The sequence below is a fragment of the Cryptomeria japonica genome, chromosome 11 (genome assembly GCF_030272615.1).
Source record: "Cryptomeria japonica chromosome 11, Sugi_1.0, whole genome shotgun sequence".
Taxonomy (NCBI): domain Eukaryota; kingdom Viridiplantae; phylum Streptophyta; class Pinopsida; order Cupressales; family Cupressaceae; genus Cryptomeria; species Cryptomeria japonica.
In genome coordinates this window covers 256578679-256592396 of record NC_081415.1, presented here as the reverse complement: position 1 = coordinate 256592396, position 13718 = coordinate 256578679, and positions in this window count along the sequence as shown.

Here is a 13718-nt window from a genome sequence, read left to right as displayed (position 1 = left end):
ATTTCTTTTTGTCTCATCAGTTCATTTGAGTCATTCTGAGTATGCATCAGATCTATCTTCAACATGTCATTTTCATAGCTAAGTCTTGTGTTTTCATTTGTTGCATCACTTAGTCTTTGGGTCAATTCTTCTTCATTCTTCTTCCTATCCTCAATCTCTTTGCAAAATCTCATAGTCATATCCTACATTTCATTTTTTGTTGTCATGATCTCTTGTTTCAACTTGCTTATCATATCATTAAGTGATTCCTTTTCATCATTCTATTTTGCAGTTTTTCACAAAGTTCCCTTCTCTTATTTCTTGCAACAGTAAAATTTTCTTGAAGTGCCTGAATGATATCCTGAGCTGCCCTTAAGTCATCTTCTAATTTGATATTTTTCAATTTCTCTGCATCATAGTCTGTAAGAGCTCCTTCAAGTTGCTTCATCATATTTTCCATCTTTACCGGTGTCAAGATCTTCCTCAAGCTATTAGACTTCTGAAAATAGAGGACGAAGATCTGATACCAATTGTTAGGGGTCCCACAAATACTGAGAGGGGGGGATGAATTAGTATTTAACCGGTAATAAGAATTTATTAAGTTAAAACATGCAGAACATAATATAACAGTGTACCGGTATGCAAGAAATAATGCAATAAATAGAATCAAGAATATCCACATGAAAAGTACACCATAACACAAGATGTTAACGAGGAAACCCGGTGTGGGAAAAACCTCGGTGGGATTTGTGACCCACAATATTCACTCACTAGCCAATAAGAGAATATTACTTACAATAGGGGCCTACACATGTAGGAAGGCCAACTTCTTAGAGCTCACTGCTTAATGGGAAGTCACACTGACTTACAATAAGGATTATACAAATCCAATAACTTGTACTGCTTTACAATAGCATCTTCAATGCCAGATTCGGTACCAGTTCCTGCTCTGTTCTTTACATATACCCCTTGACCTATATTTTGCACATTAGGTCTGCCTAATATTTCCTTTTATGCTCCTGCATCATTATTACAAATGTCTACAATGATCTCCTTTATATATAAGAGTTATTTTACAATTTGCCAAGTCAGCTTACAATAATAAACAAAATATTGTATAACAAAAATCCTGTCGGCCTCAGTGCCGGTATACTTTCTTTCTTCTGTGTCAGTGCTGGTGTAGAGTGTGATCTGCTAATGCTGGTGCACTATCTTGTCGGTGTAATGCTTTGCCAGTATAATGTCTTGCCGGTGCCATAGGATTGCAAGGTTTCCATCAATGACAAAACCTTCAATCACATACAATGTCTCATTGGAGTGTGCATATGCCAACAGGACCTTTATTCAATGTTTGGTCAGGAAGAAGTAGATTAATGGATAAGCTAGATACTACAATGATGTATAGTGATGAGTTCCCTCCCAAGATCAGTGACACTAAAGACATGGTGGAGGTAATGAATGCAACTTATGCATTTTTCATAGGGAAGGATGTGCTTATAAATGAAAAATTGCAGACATTTGGGGAAGGTTATAATAAATTGGTGCATTCAATTTATGGTAATAATGGAGATTTGAAATCAGTTTTTGATTGGACCAGCGAATTTGATTTGATTCTAGAGCAAGAAGAAGTAATCAAGCATGTAAATGAACAGGTTGACGCTAATTTCCTTAATGGTCTGCTTGATTCACTGTTCAATGTTGAGGTTGACCATGCAAAGTTTATTGTTGAGTCCAGGGCAGTTACAGATGCCAAATGGACAGATTTAGTTGCAAAGTTGGAAGAGGTAAAGGCATTCAGTTGGCCAACAGACAAAGAGGTGAATAGGTGGCAAGCCATGCTAAAGCCAAAGAAGAAATCTCAGGTTGAGGTTGCTACCCAAGATTCCTCATAGTAATCCTAAGCTTGTTGAATCCTCAAGTTGAGTTTGCCACTTTTATTGATCAATGATGTTGAACTTGAAAACTCTTAATATTATATAGTTATAATAGCTCAACTGTTCAAGAATTTGATAAGTGCATAGTTGAATCGCATTGTGAGTTTACTTTCTGATATCATTATGAATATAATATCAATATCATTTGCAGTTTGAGCAATGAGATCTTCACATAATTGTCTTTGTGTTGAATTTATGTTTTCATTGTGAATTGAATGGTCAAGGGTTTTTCAGTTTACATATGAATCTGGGTTGTGTATGTAATGGCATTATTTATAATTTCATTCCTATTTATCTACAAATGAATCTTATTGAAGTTTATTATCAGGTTGTCTTGAATTGTAAGTGATTGAGACTCTATGCCCTAGGATAAGGCACTGGTTTGTTGTCTTGATGTTTTACTAATTATGTTGTATTCCTATCTATTATGGTGTTTAATACTTTCATTCTTAATACTCTTATGATTTTATATGCTATGGATGTTTATGTAATATATATGGATGTGTTCTATGATAGTCTATAATCTGCCCACCAATTACAATGAGGTGAATCCTTAATATGATTCCAGACTAACATAATTTTTGCATTCCTGGGCATAATAGGATTAGGAAGCATTAAATGAAAAATTACATACACCATAACAATGCAACAAATGAAAAAAGTTAAATGTCATGTATTTGATCATTTGAAAGAGATAGAATTATACACAAAATAAATTTATATATAACTCCTTCAAGAACTTGCACAAAGCTTGACACTAAATTATTTTCATTTTCTCTATAAATGACTATATAGTATACAACTTGCTCCCTTCACCTAGAGTCTAGAATCACTACTGGAACCAGAAAAGGAACTCCAATGACTATACAACTTGCAAAACTGCTTGAGCCATGCCATTATCACCATGATGCCTTCTGATGGAATGTGAGATGTTGCATTCTATCCAACAAATCATTTCCAAATAGAGGAGGAAGCCTTCATGCCCAGGAACAGAGAAAATGGAAAGAGGAGCCCGAGCCTTCATGCCCATGATCAGGGAAAGTGGAAATAGGAGCTTTAGGGTAAATGTAATCTATTAGGGAGGGGTTGCAGCTTCCATGTCATCACAAAGATGACTGGCTGCCACTCCCCACCCAAAAAAATCCTTATTTCATTCCTCTATGAGCTCCTTCTTCAAACCCCTTGCCATCCTATGGCAGAGTAGAAGTAGAGGATGTGCCATGCTTGGCCTTTCTTGACAAGAAAAGGCTTTCACACCCCCTCTGGCAATCCTTCTCACTTTCACAACCCCTCTGACAATAAACAAACTCACACAAAAGAAAAAAAAAAAAACACCCTTCCGGTATCACAAAGCACACAACAACTCCATGCACGATCCTGCTCAAACATCATCTTCCTTTCTGAGGAAAAAACCACTCTCAGAAAATGAGAAAGGTTTCTTTTCTGAGTTTCTCTTCTACCAATTAAGTCACCACTCCATTGTATTTATAACATTTTCACACTTCATTTGGTGATGCTCATTCACATGAAAAATCATCATTTTGGTGTTTTTCAACATGACTGTAGACTCTAGAAATCCACTGCATCCTGCTAAGGCTCATCTATTGTGAAAGATTTTGTTACGATTTTATTCCTCCTTGATTGGACAAATTCTGCTTCAAAATCCCTGACAACAAGCAACCATGATCTCCCATCTCTAACTCAGAAGCTATCAAATACTTTTATGCCTCTGAAACTATCGTCCTCGCTTGTCTAATCAACCTTGACTCAAGAGAAACCTTCAAACTAGTCCCTCAGGAACAAGTCAGCATCCAAGCCTTTAAAATTTTAGGTTGTGAGCTAGCGATCAGATAGTTTGTGGTTAAGTTTTATGGTTATCGCCAGCTCACGAGGTAAAATGTCTGAAGACATGATCAAGCCGCGAGCTAGTGACAAGTTGGTTTGGGTTTACATCATGAGGTCTCTACTTTTTTGGGTGTTAGCGTTTTATGTTACCGAGCTGGAGATTGTTAGTGAAATTGCTTTGGTCATGACGTCTTGAGTTGGTCTGATGTCATACATTATAGCCGCAAGAGTTAGCGAGTAAATCATTTCATACAGTTGTCGCTAGCTCTCATGTTTGTTTAATGTTAGAATTTTTAGGTCACGAGCTAGCGACTAGATAGTTTGTGGTTAGGTTTAATGGTTATCGCCAGCTCGCGAAGTTAAATGTCTAAAGACCTGATCAAGCTGTGAGCTTGTGAGTGAAGTTAAATGTCTGAAGACCTGATCAAGCCGCGAGCTTGCAAGTGAAGTGCTAGCGGTTAAGAGATAAATAGTTTTATGTTGGCGAGTATGCAACAAGGGTTAAAGTTACCACTATCTCCAAGTCGCTGTGGTGACAAGGACTTAACATTTATGGTCAAGAATTGGCGAGTGTCGGTTCAATTTCCCTCAGTCACTAGATCTCGAGGTTAAGAAGGCTTAGCATTTTTAGCTTGCGAGTTGAAGATAGAGAGAGTCATAAGGGCTTGTCGCTAGGTCGTGAGATTTTCTAATGGGCAATCTTCCAAGAAGAGAGTTGACGACTGTGTGCCACGTGTTTTAATTACTTAAAGTTAATATCTTGAAATCACCAATATTTTTTTTTATGGTTTGAAAATAGCTTGAAATTGCTAATATTTTTTTTTATGGTTTGAAAATAGCTTGAAATCGCCAATTTTTTTTTTTATGGTTTGAAAATAGCTTGAAATCGCCAATATTTTATTTTTATGGATTGAAAATAGGTTGAAATCGCCAATGCAAATATTTTTCTAGTTTTAAAAACATTACCATTCGCCTATGCAATTATTTTTTGGGTTTTAAAAATAGTACAATTCGCTAGGATTTTTCACAAACTTTGAGCGGTCATGGCTAATTCGCCAATGGAGATTATTATTTTTCTCCATAAACCGCAAAAATTCGCCAGTAAAATTAAAATTTTCCTCGGAATTATACAACTTTCACCAGGTTTTTACACCTTGTCCCAGGGGGGGGGGGGATTTTTCTTAAAGTTTTCCTTGGAATTGAGTATGTAGGAGTGAAAGGAATAACCCGGAGCTCTAACCAAACTATTTTATCTCTCTTTTAGGTCATCACACGGAGTGGACATCAAGATGCTTGGATCAATGAAGTTGATCAGAAGAATCTTCTTCAGAACTCATCAACCTATCCAGACAATGATGGGTTATTTCTTTCCCTTCTTCATACATTCTTCTATTTCTTTTGTGTTTACATTTCTATGATCAATGAGATCTTTTCTTGGCTATTCCCATGGCTTGTGTGGGATCACATGTATAGTTGCTCTTTATGAATACAAGTATTTTATGCAGGTGTTTATCATATATATCTCTTTGATTGAAACAAATGCACTTCTAAAAATGAATACTTTGTATAACATACATGTTCATTTATGAATGCAATCATAAATTTATATATTTCCACATCTCTCCAATGCAATCTTGCTATTAATTCATTAAAATTATTGCATATCTTGAAACAAAATTTTGACTTTCAAACCATGATGTAAAGATGGAGAAACTGAATTTTTTTTGTGTACCTCTTTTAATTGCAATAAATAAGGCCTATAACAGGTCACCAAATTTAGGTGTGATAAAAAATTGGTAATGGCTTCCACTTGTCATCCTCATTTTGTTCCCAAGATGTGCTCACACACATGTGAAGCACACCTTTCCCTCTTCCCTATGACAAGTGTTCTTCCCAATACCTCCACCCTTATGACAGTTGTCACAAGGCTAATCCTTCAATCCAACTCACATATTCTCCTTAAATTGTAGCCCTCCATCAATTTTTGATCTCAATCATCCATTTTCCCTTCCAACAATTTATAAATTAGAGTCTCCCCTTCTAAATCTATAACACAATTTATGCTATCCTTGTGTTATTGAAATTACCACTTGATGTGCAACAAAGGAGAGCAATCCACATATCACCAAGTCAAGAACAAATCAAGTAGAGTGTGGGTGCATCTACTTCAAGTTTAATTCAAGGAGAAAATGAAGGTATAATGTTATCTATTTGGTTTCGAATTATGGTTCATGTCTAAATGTTTAATTAGCATTTTACTCTTATTGTCTTCACTAGTAAAGCAAAAAATATTTCTCAAAACAAAAATTAATTGGTTATTAAGATTTTGTCTCATGTAGTCAAGTGGGATGTTTTCTTTCTCAATGTGTATGAGCCCCCATGGACTAGTCAAAAAAGGAGATTTAGGATCATCTCACTAGGGTTATTCAATTAGTTAAGGATACTATGTTGATTATAGGAGATTTCAATGCAACTTGGGAACCTGAAGATAAAAGAGGAGGCAAAGGGCATTTGAGTGTTGTGCGGAAATGGTATTTTGGAAGTTAACCCCCAAAATGGATCTTTCACCTGGCCAAATAGAAGATAGGGCACTTAACACATAGCAGAGAAACTATATAGGTTTTTATGAGCTGGTAAATGGGTAGAAATTCCACTGGTCTAAGATGCCTCCAACCTCCCCTTTTCAGGTTTAGACCATTTTTCCCATATCTTTAATTTTTCAAATGACATTGTTCCTATGTGGTGCCCATTCAAAATTGAAGCATTGTGGCTAATGGATGAAAGAGATAGAGACTTGATAAAATATTGTTCTAGCAACTTTGCTTCTATGGAGGGTAAAAAAGCTTATATCTTCTTTAAAAAGATCAAAACCTTAAAGCACAAATTAAAAGAATGGAATTGAGTTCACTTAAAAAATATTTTTTCTAAGAAATTAAGGCCCAAAAAAGAACTTGGGGAGTTGAATGAGGTTGTCATAAAACAAGGGAATAAGTATCCCTAAAACAACATTACTCAAAGATCTTAGCCAAGGAAGAGATTTTATAGAATTAGAAGTTGAGGGAATACTAGCTCAAAGGAGGAGATAGGAACACCAAGTTTTTCTATAACTCAGTCAATGCAAGGAGATCAAGCAATAGGATTTATGAGATCGAGAATGTTGAAAGCATTTTTCTAACAAACATAGAAGACATCAATTGGAGGTTGTTCATTATTTCAAAGATCTATTAACTGCAAATACAATTATCAATAGTGATATCATAGATGAAGCCTTGGAAGTTATTATGAGCATCATCTTGGATTAGCAGTATTTTATGCTCCATAGGTTGATACAACTAGAAGAGGTGTGTACTATTTTCTTTTCTATGGTTGGCTATCACACCCTAAGCCTTGATGTCTTTCGACCCTCTTTTTTTCAAATCCTTTGAGGAACCATCAAGTAGGATCTTTGGAAAGTGGTGGAGGAACCTAGGGAAAACTCATATTTTTTCCAAAGAATAAAATAATATTGTGATTGCTCTCATTCCCGAAAAATCCATTACTTGATCCTTTGAGGACTTCGGGCCAATCTCTCTATGCAATAAAGTCTACAAAGTTATAGCCAAAGTAATTAAAAATATATTGAAGAAGGTACTTGAATCTTTATACTATCAAAATAACATAGTGGATTCATTCCAAAAAGATTGATCATAGAGGGTATCATCATTTCCCATGAAGCAATACACTTTATTAGGAAAGCAAAAATAGACTGCATTTTATTGAAGTTGGACATTCGAAAGGCTTATGATTAGGTGGACAAAACCTTCCTCATGAAAGTTTTGGAAATTTTTTTCTTTGGCCCCAAATATGTATCATAAATTAAAAGTTGCACATGTATTAGCATCTTGACACATACCTAATTCCTGATTATGTGAATTATTTAGGTTTTCTTCAATAGTAATGTCACCTTGATTCGTAAGGTCTTAGATAAGGTTTTTAAGCTTGTAGCGATTAAAAGTTTTGTGTATGGCTCCTATGATATTCATAGTTTTCATTATCATTCCACCATGAGGGTTTCATTCTAGGCTCAAAAGGTTCATTCTCAAGAAGTGTAATAAGTTTATTGGCAACAAGTTTTTGTAAGGCTGATTCTATTGGCTCTCCCATAGGTGTAAAATTTCTTCCTCTCTTGTAAGTGCATGGATCCGTTTTTTGAGATCTTGGAGCTTCTTTGGTTGGTTTCCTAAATATTTGGGCTCAAGTTTCAATTATGAAACTAAAAGGACTTTACTTGGATGAAATAGAAAGGAATGACAAGGTTAATGATGGAAGTTAAGATAATGACAATGATGGGGAAAGAGTCTAAAGGTGTCTTGCAAGATCCTAAGATGTTGTTCCAAATGGTAGGATTAGGACTATGATAAATAGCCACAAATCAATAGCTTAAGAAAGGTATGACTTCCTAGGAGATGAAAAATTCCAATGGTTAAGTTGACCCTACTCAAGAGACTAAGATGGAACCCAAGATGATAAATCTGATGTGGGAACCACCTAGTAATGTCAATATATATTGCAAGATACACGAGGACAACAAAAAAGCTCTTTACTTATTAAGGAAAATATAATGTTTTGAATGAGTGAAAGTCTAAAGGTGTCTGAAAATGGAAGGGAAGGAATTGCAAATTGATGGTTCATTGACTAATTATATTAAGAAATCAACCTAGAAGCTCCTTCAATCTTTGTATCTATATACATAGTAAGAAACCACTCATACACATAGTAACAGAGTCTAAAAATGCATTTTCATAGTTTTTAAATTTGTTCAATGGAGTTGTCCTAATACGCAATAAGTGTCCAAATACATGTCATGGTGAACCAGATATGTGACAAAATGTTTTAAATACAAAGTAAGATTGTTCAAATATGTGATAGGGTGACACAAATACGCAACAAAATGTTTCAAACACATAGTAAGACTATTCAAATATGCGACAAAATGAACTAGACATGTGATAAGATAAGCCACACATACGACACAAGTGTCAAAAATGCGTTTCTAGTGAAATTGTTTGTCCAAGTTTAAATTTTTATTTGTAAAATTTGAAGTGCAACTAAATTTGATTGTTTGATGATTGTTGTGACATGAAAATACTGCAAACAAGAAGACACAATAGTTATTGTATGTTTTGTCCGAAATTTCAAGCATAAAGTATATGTTCTTGGGCCAAATTCAACCCAAATTCCATGAGTCTAAACACAATTGAAGACATTTCAAACACTTCTTATCCCTAAGCTCAAAGCTTCACTGCAATAACTTCAGCCCAAAAATTGGAATCTCCATCAATGAAATTGTAGGGACACGTAAAATGGGTGTGTACACTCTTGTCTTTATGAGAGAGAACAAGTAGGGGCCTCCAAGACAGGAAGGATGACTGAATCACCCTCTCCTTGGAAAGCTATGTGTAGCTTATGTAAAGCAAGGAATTTCTGTCCTAGTATCTTAGGGGCAAAACTAGTTATGCCCTTGCATTGAAATTATCACAATGTTTGGTCAAAAATAAGGGTAGGCCACTAAGAAGGTTACTAGTCACAATTCAGGGGACCAACACCTTGCGAGCATCTAGCAAGTCACTTAAGACTTTAATCAACCCTACTTGGAGTGTAGAATACCTCACATAAATGTGGGTATGGTATCTCCTTTTGGATTGACACTATACGATAAAGACTAATGTTGGCTAGATCTTGACTTTCCTCTCAATCGATTTATATAGCGGCCTGAAGGAAAGATCCACTTAGGGTCATCCCCTTGTTTCTGAGGTAGACCCTTCTGCAAAAGAAAGATAAGATGTTTAATGATTTCCCTTGCACCCAAAATATGGGAAGGCGAGGGGAGAGCATACTTTCATTAACCACCATAGGTTTTTACAACAAAGAGTGTGCAAGCACAATGAACACTTTAAGAAGGGTTCTTTTTAGGTGTATCAAATCCAAATGTTATCTAATCTAGAAAATTGAAAACAATCTTATGTTACCCCTAAAAAACCACAAATTAGTAGTTTCTAAATTTACCCTAGCTTGCAGACATAAATATTAGGACGACAAATAATTTAAGGGATCCTTCTATAAATAGATTAAGTAACTTCAAGATTCAGGATGCCATGCATAAAACATAGATGCAACAAAATAGGCCCAAAATGTGTTAGGAGTTAGCATATACACATCAAAACAATAACCATAAATGTATTATAAATGACCATATATGCATTAAGAATGACCATAAACACATCTAAACATAAATGCATTAGAAATTACTATATACACGTCAGGAATGAACATAAATGAATCAGAAATGACTATATACACGTCAAGAATGACCATAAATGCATCAAAACATAAATGCATCAGAAATGACCATATATGCATGAGGAATGACCATAAATGTATTAGAACATAAATGCATCAGAAATGACCATAAATGTGTCTAAACATAAACACATCAGAATTGACCATATTGTTGGGATCCAATAACACTGAGAGGGGGGGAGGGGTTAATCAATGTTCTGCTGGTAAGATATAATTTTACTCTTTTATAACATACACATATAAATCGGTAAATGAAGAAACATATAACTTGAAGCAAATAAATCATCCACATAAATGAACACCATAACACACAAAATTTATATGTGGAAAACCTCAAAGAGGAAAAACCACAGTGGGATTTGTGACCCACAATATCAGTTCACTGGCCATATGAAAGGATATTACATAAAGCAGGGGCCTGCACATGCAGGAAGGCACACTGCTCATCACAAAAAGAGTCTCACTGACTACAAGCTTCTGCTGAAATAAAACAATAATAATGAACTCACAAAATACATCTACTATGCCAAAAAGAGTTCCAGTTATAGTTCTTCTTTATATCAGTTCATAAACCCTGAACACTTCTACTGGTATCTCCTCTCCTCCAAGAATGCTTTCCAAACTATCTATAGATCATTGCATGATATAACAATCGCATACAAAATGATTTGTATACATATACTTCCCATTTCACAGTCTCCTATATCCTTATTACAATCTATCTCATCTATATGTATAATGACCTTAACAAACTGACCTATATACCCATCACAAACAATATGCCTTATGTTGGCTTAAAATGCATTACAAAAGATATACAATGTCGGCCTTATACAATAATTACAAATAAAAATTCCTTTGGGTCCAAGCCTGATGTCGGCTTCACTGAAGTGTTGGATGCCCATGCCGGTGCCGGTGTAACCTTGGATACTCCAAAGCTGGCGTCTGCTGGTGAATACCTCCTAACGCTGGTGTATGCCGGTGTATGCCTCCTTATGAATCTTGTTTCCAAGTTACCATGTTGCCATCAATGACAACATATGAATCCAATGAGTGTCAATTGCCAACAATCTCCCCCTTTGGCATTGATGGCAACACTCATGTGAAAAATGGATTCCCTGCCGGTTCAACCTGAAGTATGCTCCCCCTGAGCAATACACTCCTTTTTGATATCCTTCCCATATTTTTTGTCTGATATTTTTCACATTATATACACTCCCCCTTTGGCATCAATGCCAAAGACCAATGAAAGAATTGAAAGAATGAATAAGTACGGATTACTTTATTGAAGCTTGACCAATTTCAAAATTTCTGGGTAAGCCTTGTCTAGCAACTGTAAATATGTATCCCAACTGGTTATGAAGGTATCAGATTTGGATACAAGTCCACTCAGTAAGTGTGCAAATGTTTTCTTCTCTTTGATTTTTGCTTGTGTGGGCTTAGCAATCATATCCATACATTCCCTCTTATGTACACCAAGTGAATCCAACCTTGGACTCACCAATCCTCTAAGACTCCTTGCTCTCTGAATGATCTTGTCTCTTTCCTTTTCAAAAGTAAAAATTTGGTTCTCCAAGGATAAAATTTGTCCATCAACAGATGTTGTTAGTGAGGTTAATCCATGAAAAGAATTTGCAATTTTGGCAACCTTATCATGTAACTCCTTTAATTTGCTATCTACATTTATTGTAAGAGTTTCTATGTTAAAACAGACCCTGTAGATATCTGTACACTGTTTCAAACAATTCTCAATAAGAATCAATTTTCCTTCAATTTTCTTCTTCTTTGTTTCAATAAGCTGATCAAAAGTGGCTCTCTTAGCCATAGTAAATCTATCAAGTGCATGTCAGTCTAATTTGCTGCAAAGATTGAAAATTGTTAGATATATGCTCAGTTAATGCCTTAAGCTTGATGGAGGGGCTTGCTTCATTTTCATTCTTACAATAAGGAATTAGTCTATGTAAAATTGTGATTGAGTGATCTATTATTCCTTTATCTGCCGATCCCTCCTTTATTAGTTTCTGAGTAGCCATCATCATTAACTCAGTGGGACTCATCTCAGTTATTGATTTCTTATCAACTTGAGAAGTGTCAATTGCCAAAACCTTTGCCGGGGAATCAATATTAACTGTCGGTATAGTCTCAATTTCCTTTACCTTATCCTTGTTAGCATCGGTGGCTTTTCCACTTGGTGCAATATCTATTACTACTGGTGGAGTATTATCCACAATATTGTCAGTACCCTGTATACTGTCTTATTCAAAAGTTGTCTCTATCGGTATTGATTGTACACTCTCCTTTATTGTTGGTGGTGTCTGTATACTTATAGTTACTGACGGTTTATTCAAAATTAGATTTGAACTATCCAAAATAACTTTCCCTTTAGATCTGTCTGGGATGGTGGAAGTTGTTGCTTTTACAAATTCTTCTTGGGAGGTGAGAAAATCAAGATTCTTTTGGAAGAATTTGGTCCAACCATCTTTGGTCTCATTTACTACCTCATTTACCCTACCCATCATTAGGCTTATTTGCCGAGATTTGCTACTAAATACTGTTATGTTTGCAACATCAATGCATCATTTCATTTCCTCATTGTTTATTGAACCACACATACCCAAAAGTTCTACTACCTTAATTTCTCTACCCCTCTTGACTACATCAAGTCTGCTAGCATCTAATTTATTGTACAATGAATTTCCTTCAAAATTTCTACTAAGGCTTTCTTATATATATATGTGTGTGTGTGTGTGTGTGTGTGTGTGTAATAAAATTGCCTCTTCAATCTCATTCTGCTCATTATCCTCTAAATCTTCATAACAAAAGGATACATTATTCCAAATTCCATCCTTGGTTATTTCATCAATCAATTCAGCACATGTCATTGTAGCCTTACCAGATTTAGTATCATCGTCACTCTTTTTCTTCTTGTTGTGGGTTGTCAGAGTGGATGTTACTGGTTTCCTCTTCTAAATGGGTTTCCTTGTCGAAGGTGGGGGTGCAGTAGGTTTTGTCACTTTTCTCACAAGCTTCCTTCTTGGCTCCGCCTTCTTCTCCTCTAACGGAGGCTGGTCAACTTTCTTTCTTTGTACCCTTCTAAATGCTAGAGGTTCATTATCCTCTGGATTAGAGTCAAAAGTGATAGAAGAAATGAAAGTTTTAGGCTTCTTTGCCTCAGGAGCACTAACCATTGTCGGTTCCTTTGCCGGTTTGGATCCAAAACCCACTTGAGTGTCTATCTTATGGATTACATTCTGTATATATGCAGACATCTTATCTATTTTCTTCTCTCTTATTTTCTTGTCAAAGCCAATTTTGACTTCAAGAGCCTTTTCTTCAGCAATACTAAAGTGTTTTGTCTTATCATCCAATGGAGCTTCAAGAAGGATTTTTGCATAAAGTTCATAATGCTATCATCCACTTCATATCCAAGCTCAGTGATCCATATGGTCCTAGGTTCTACTGGCTCCATAAGAGTTTCATCAGTTTTCATCATAAAACAGATATCAGTGGAGTACTTCTCCATAATGTGCTTTGATATTCTTTCCCTCTGTCTCATATTTTCCTGAAATGTTTTGAAATAGCCCCAAAGCTTTTCATCCCTACCAGTACCAAGACCAGTGA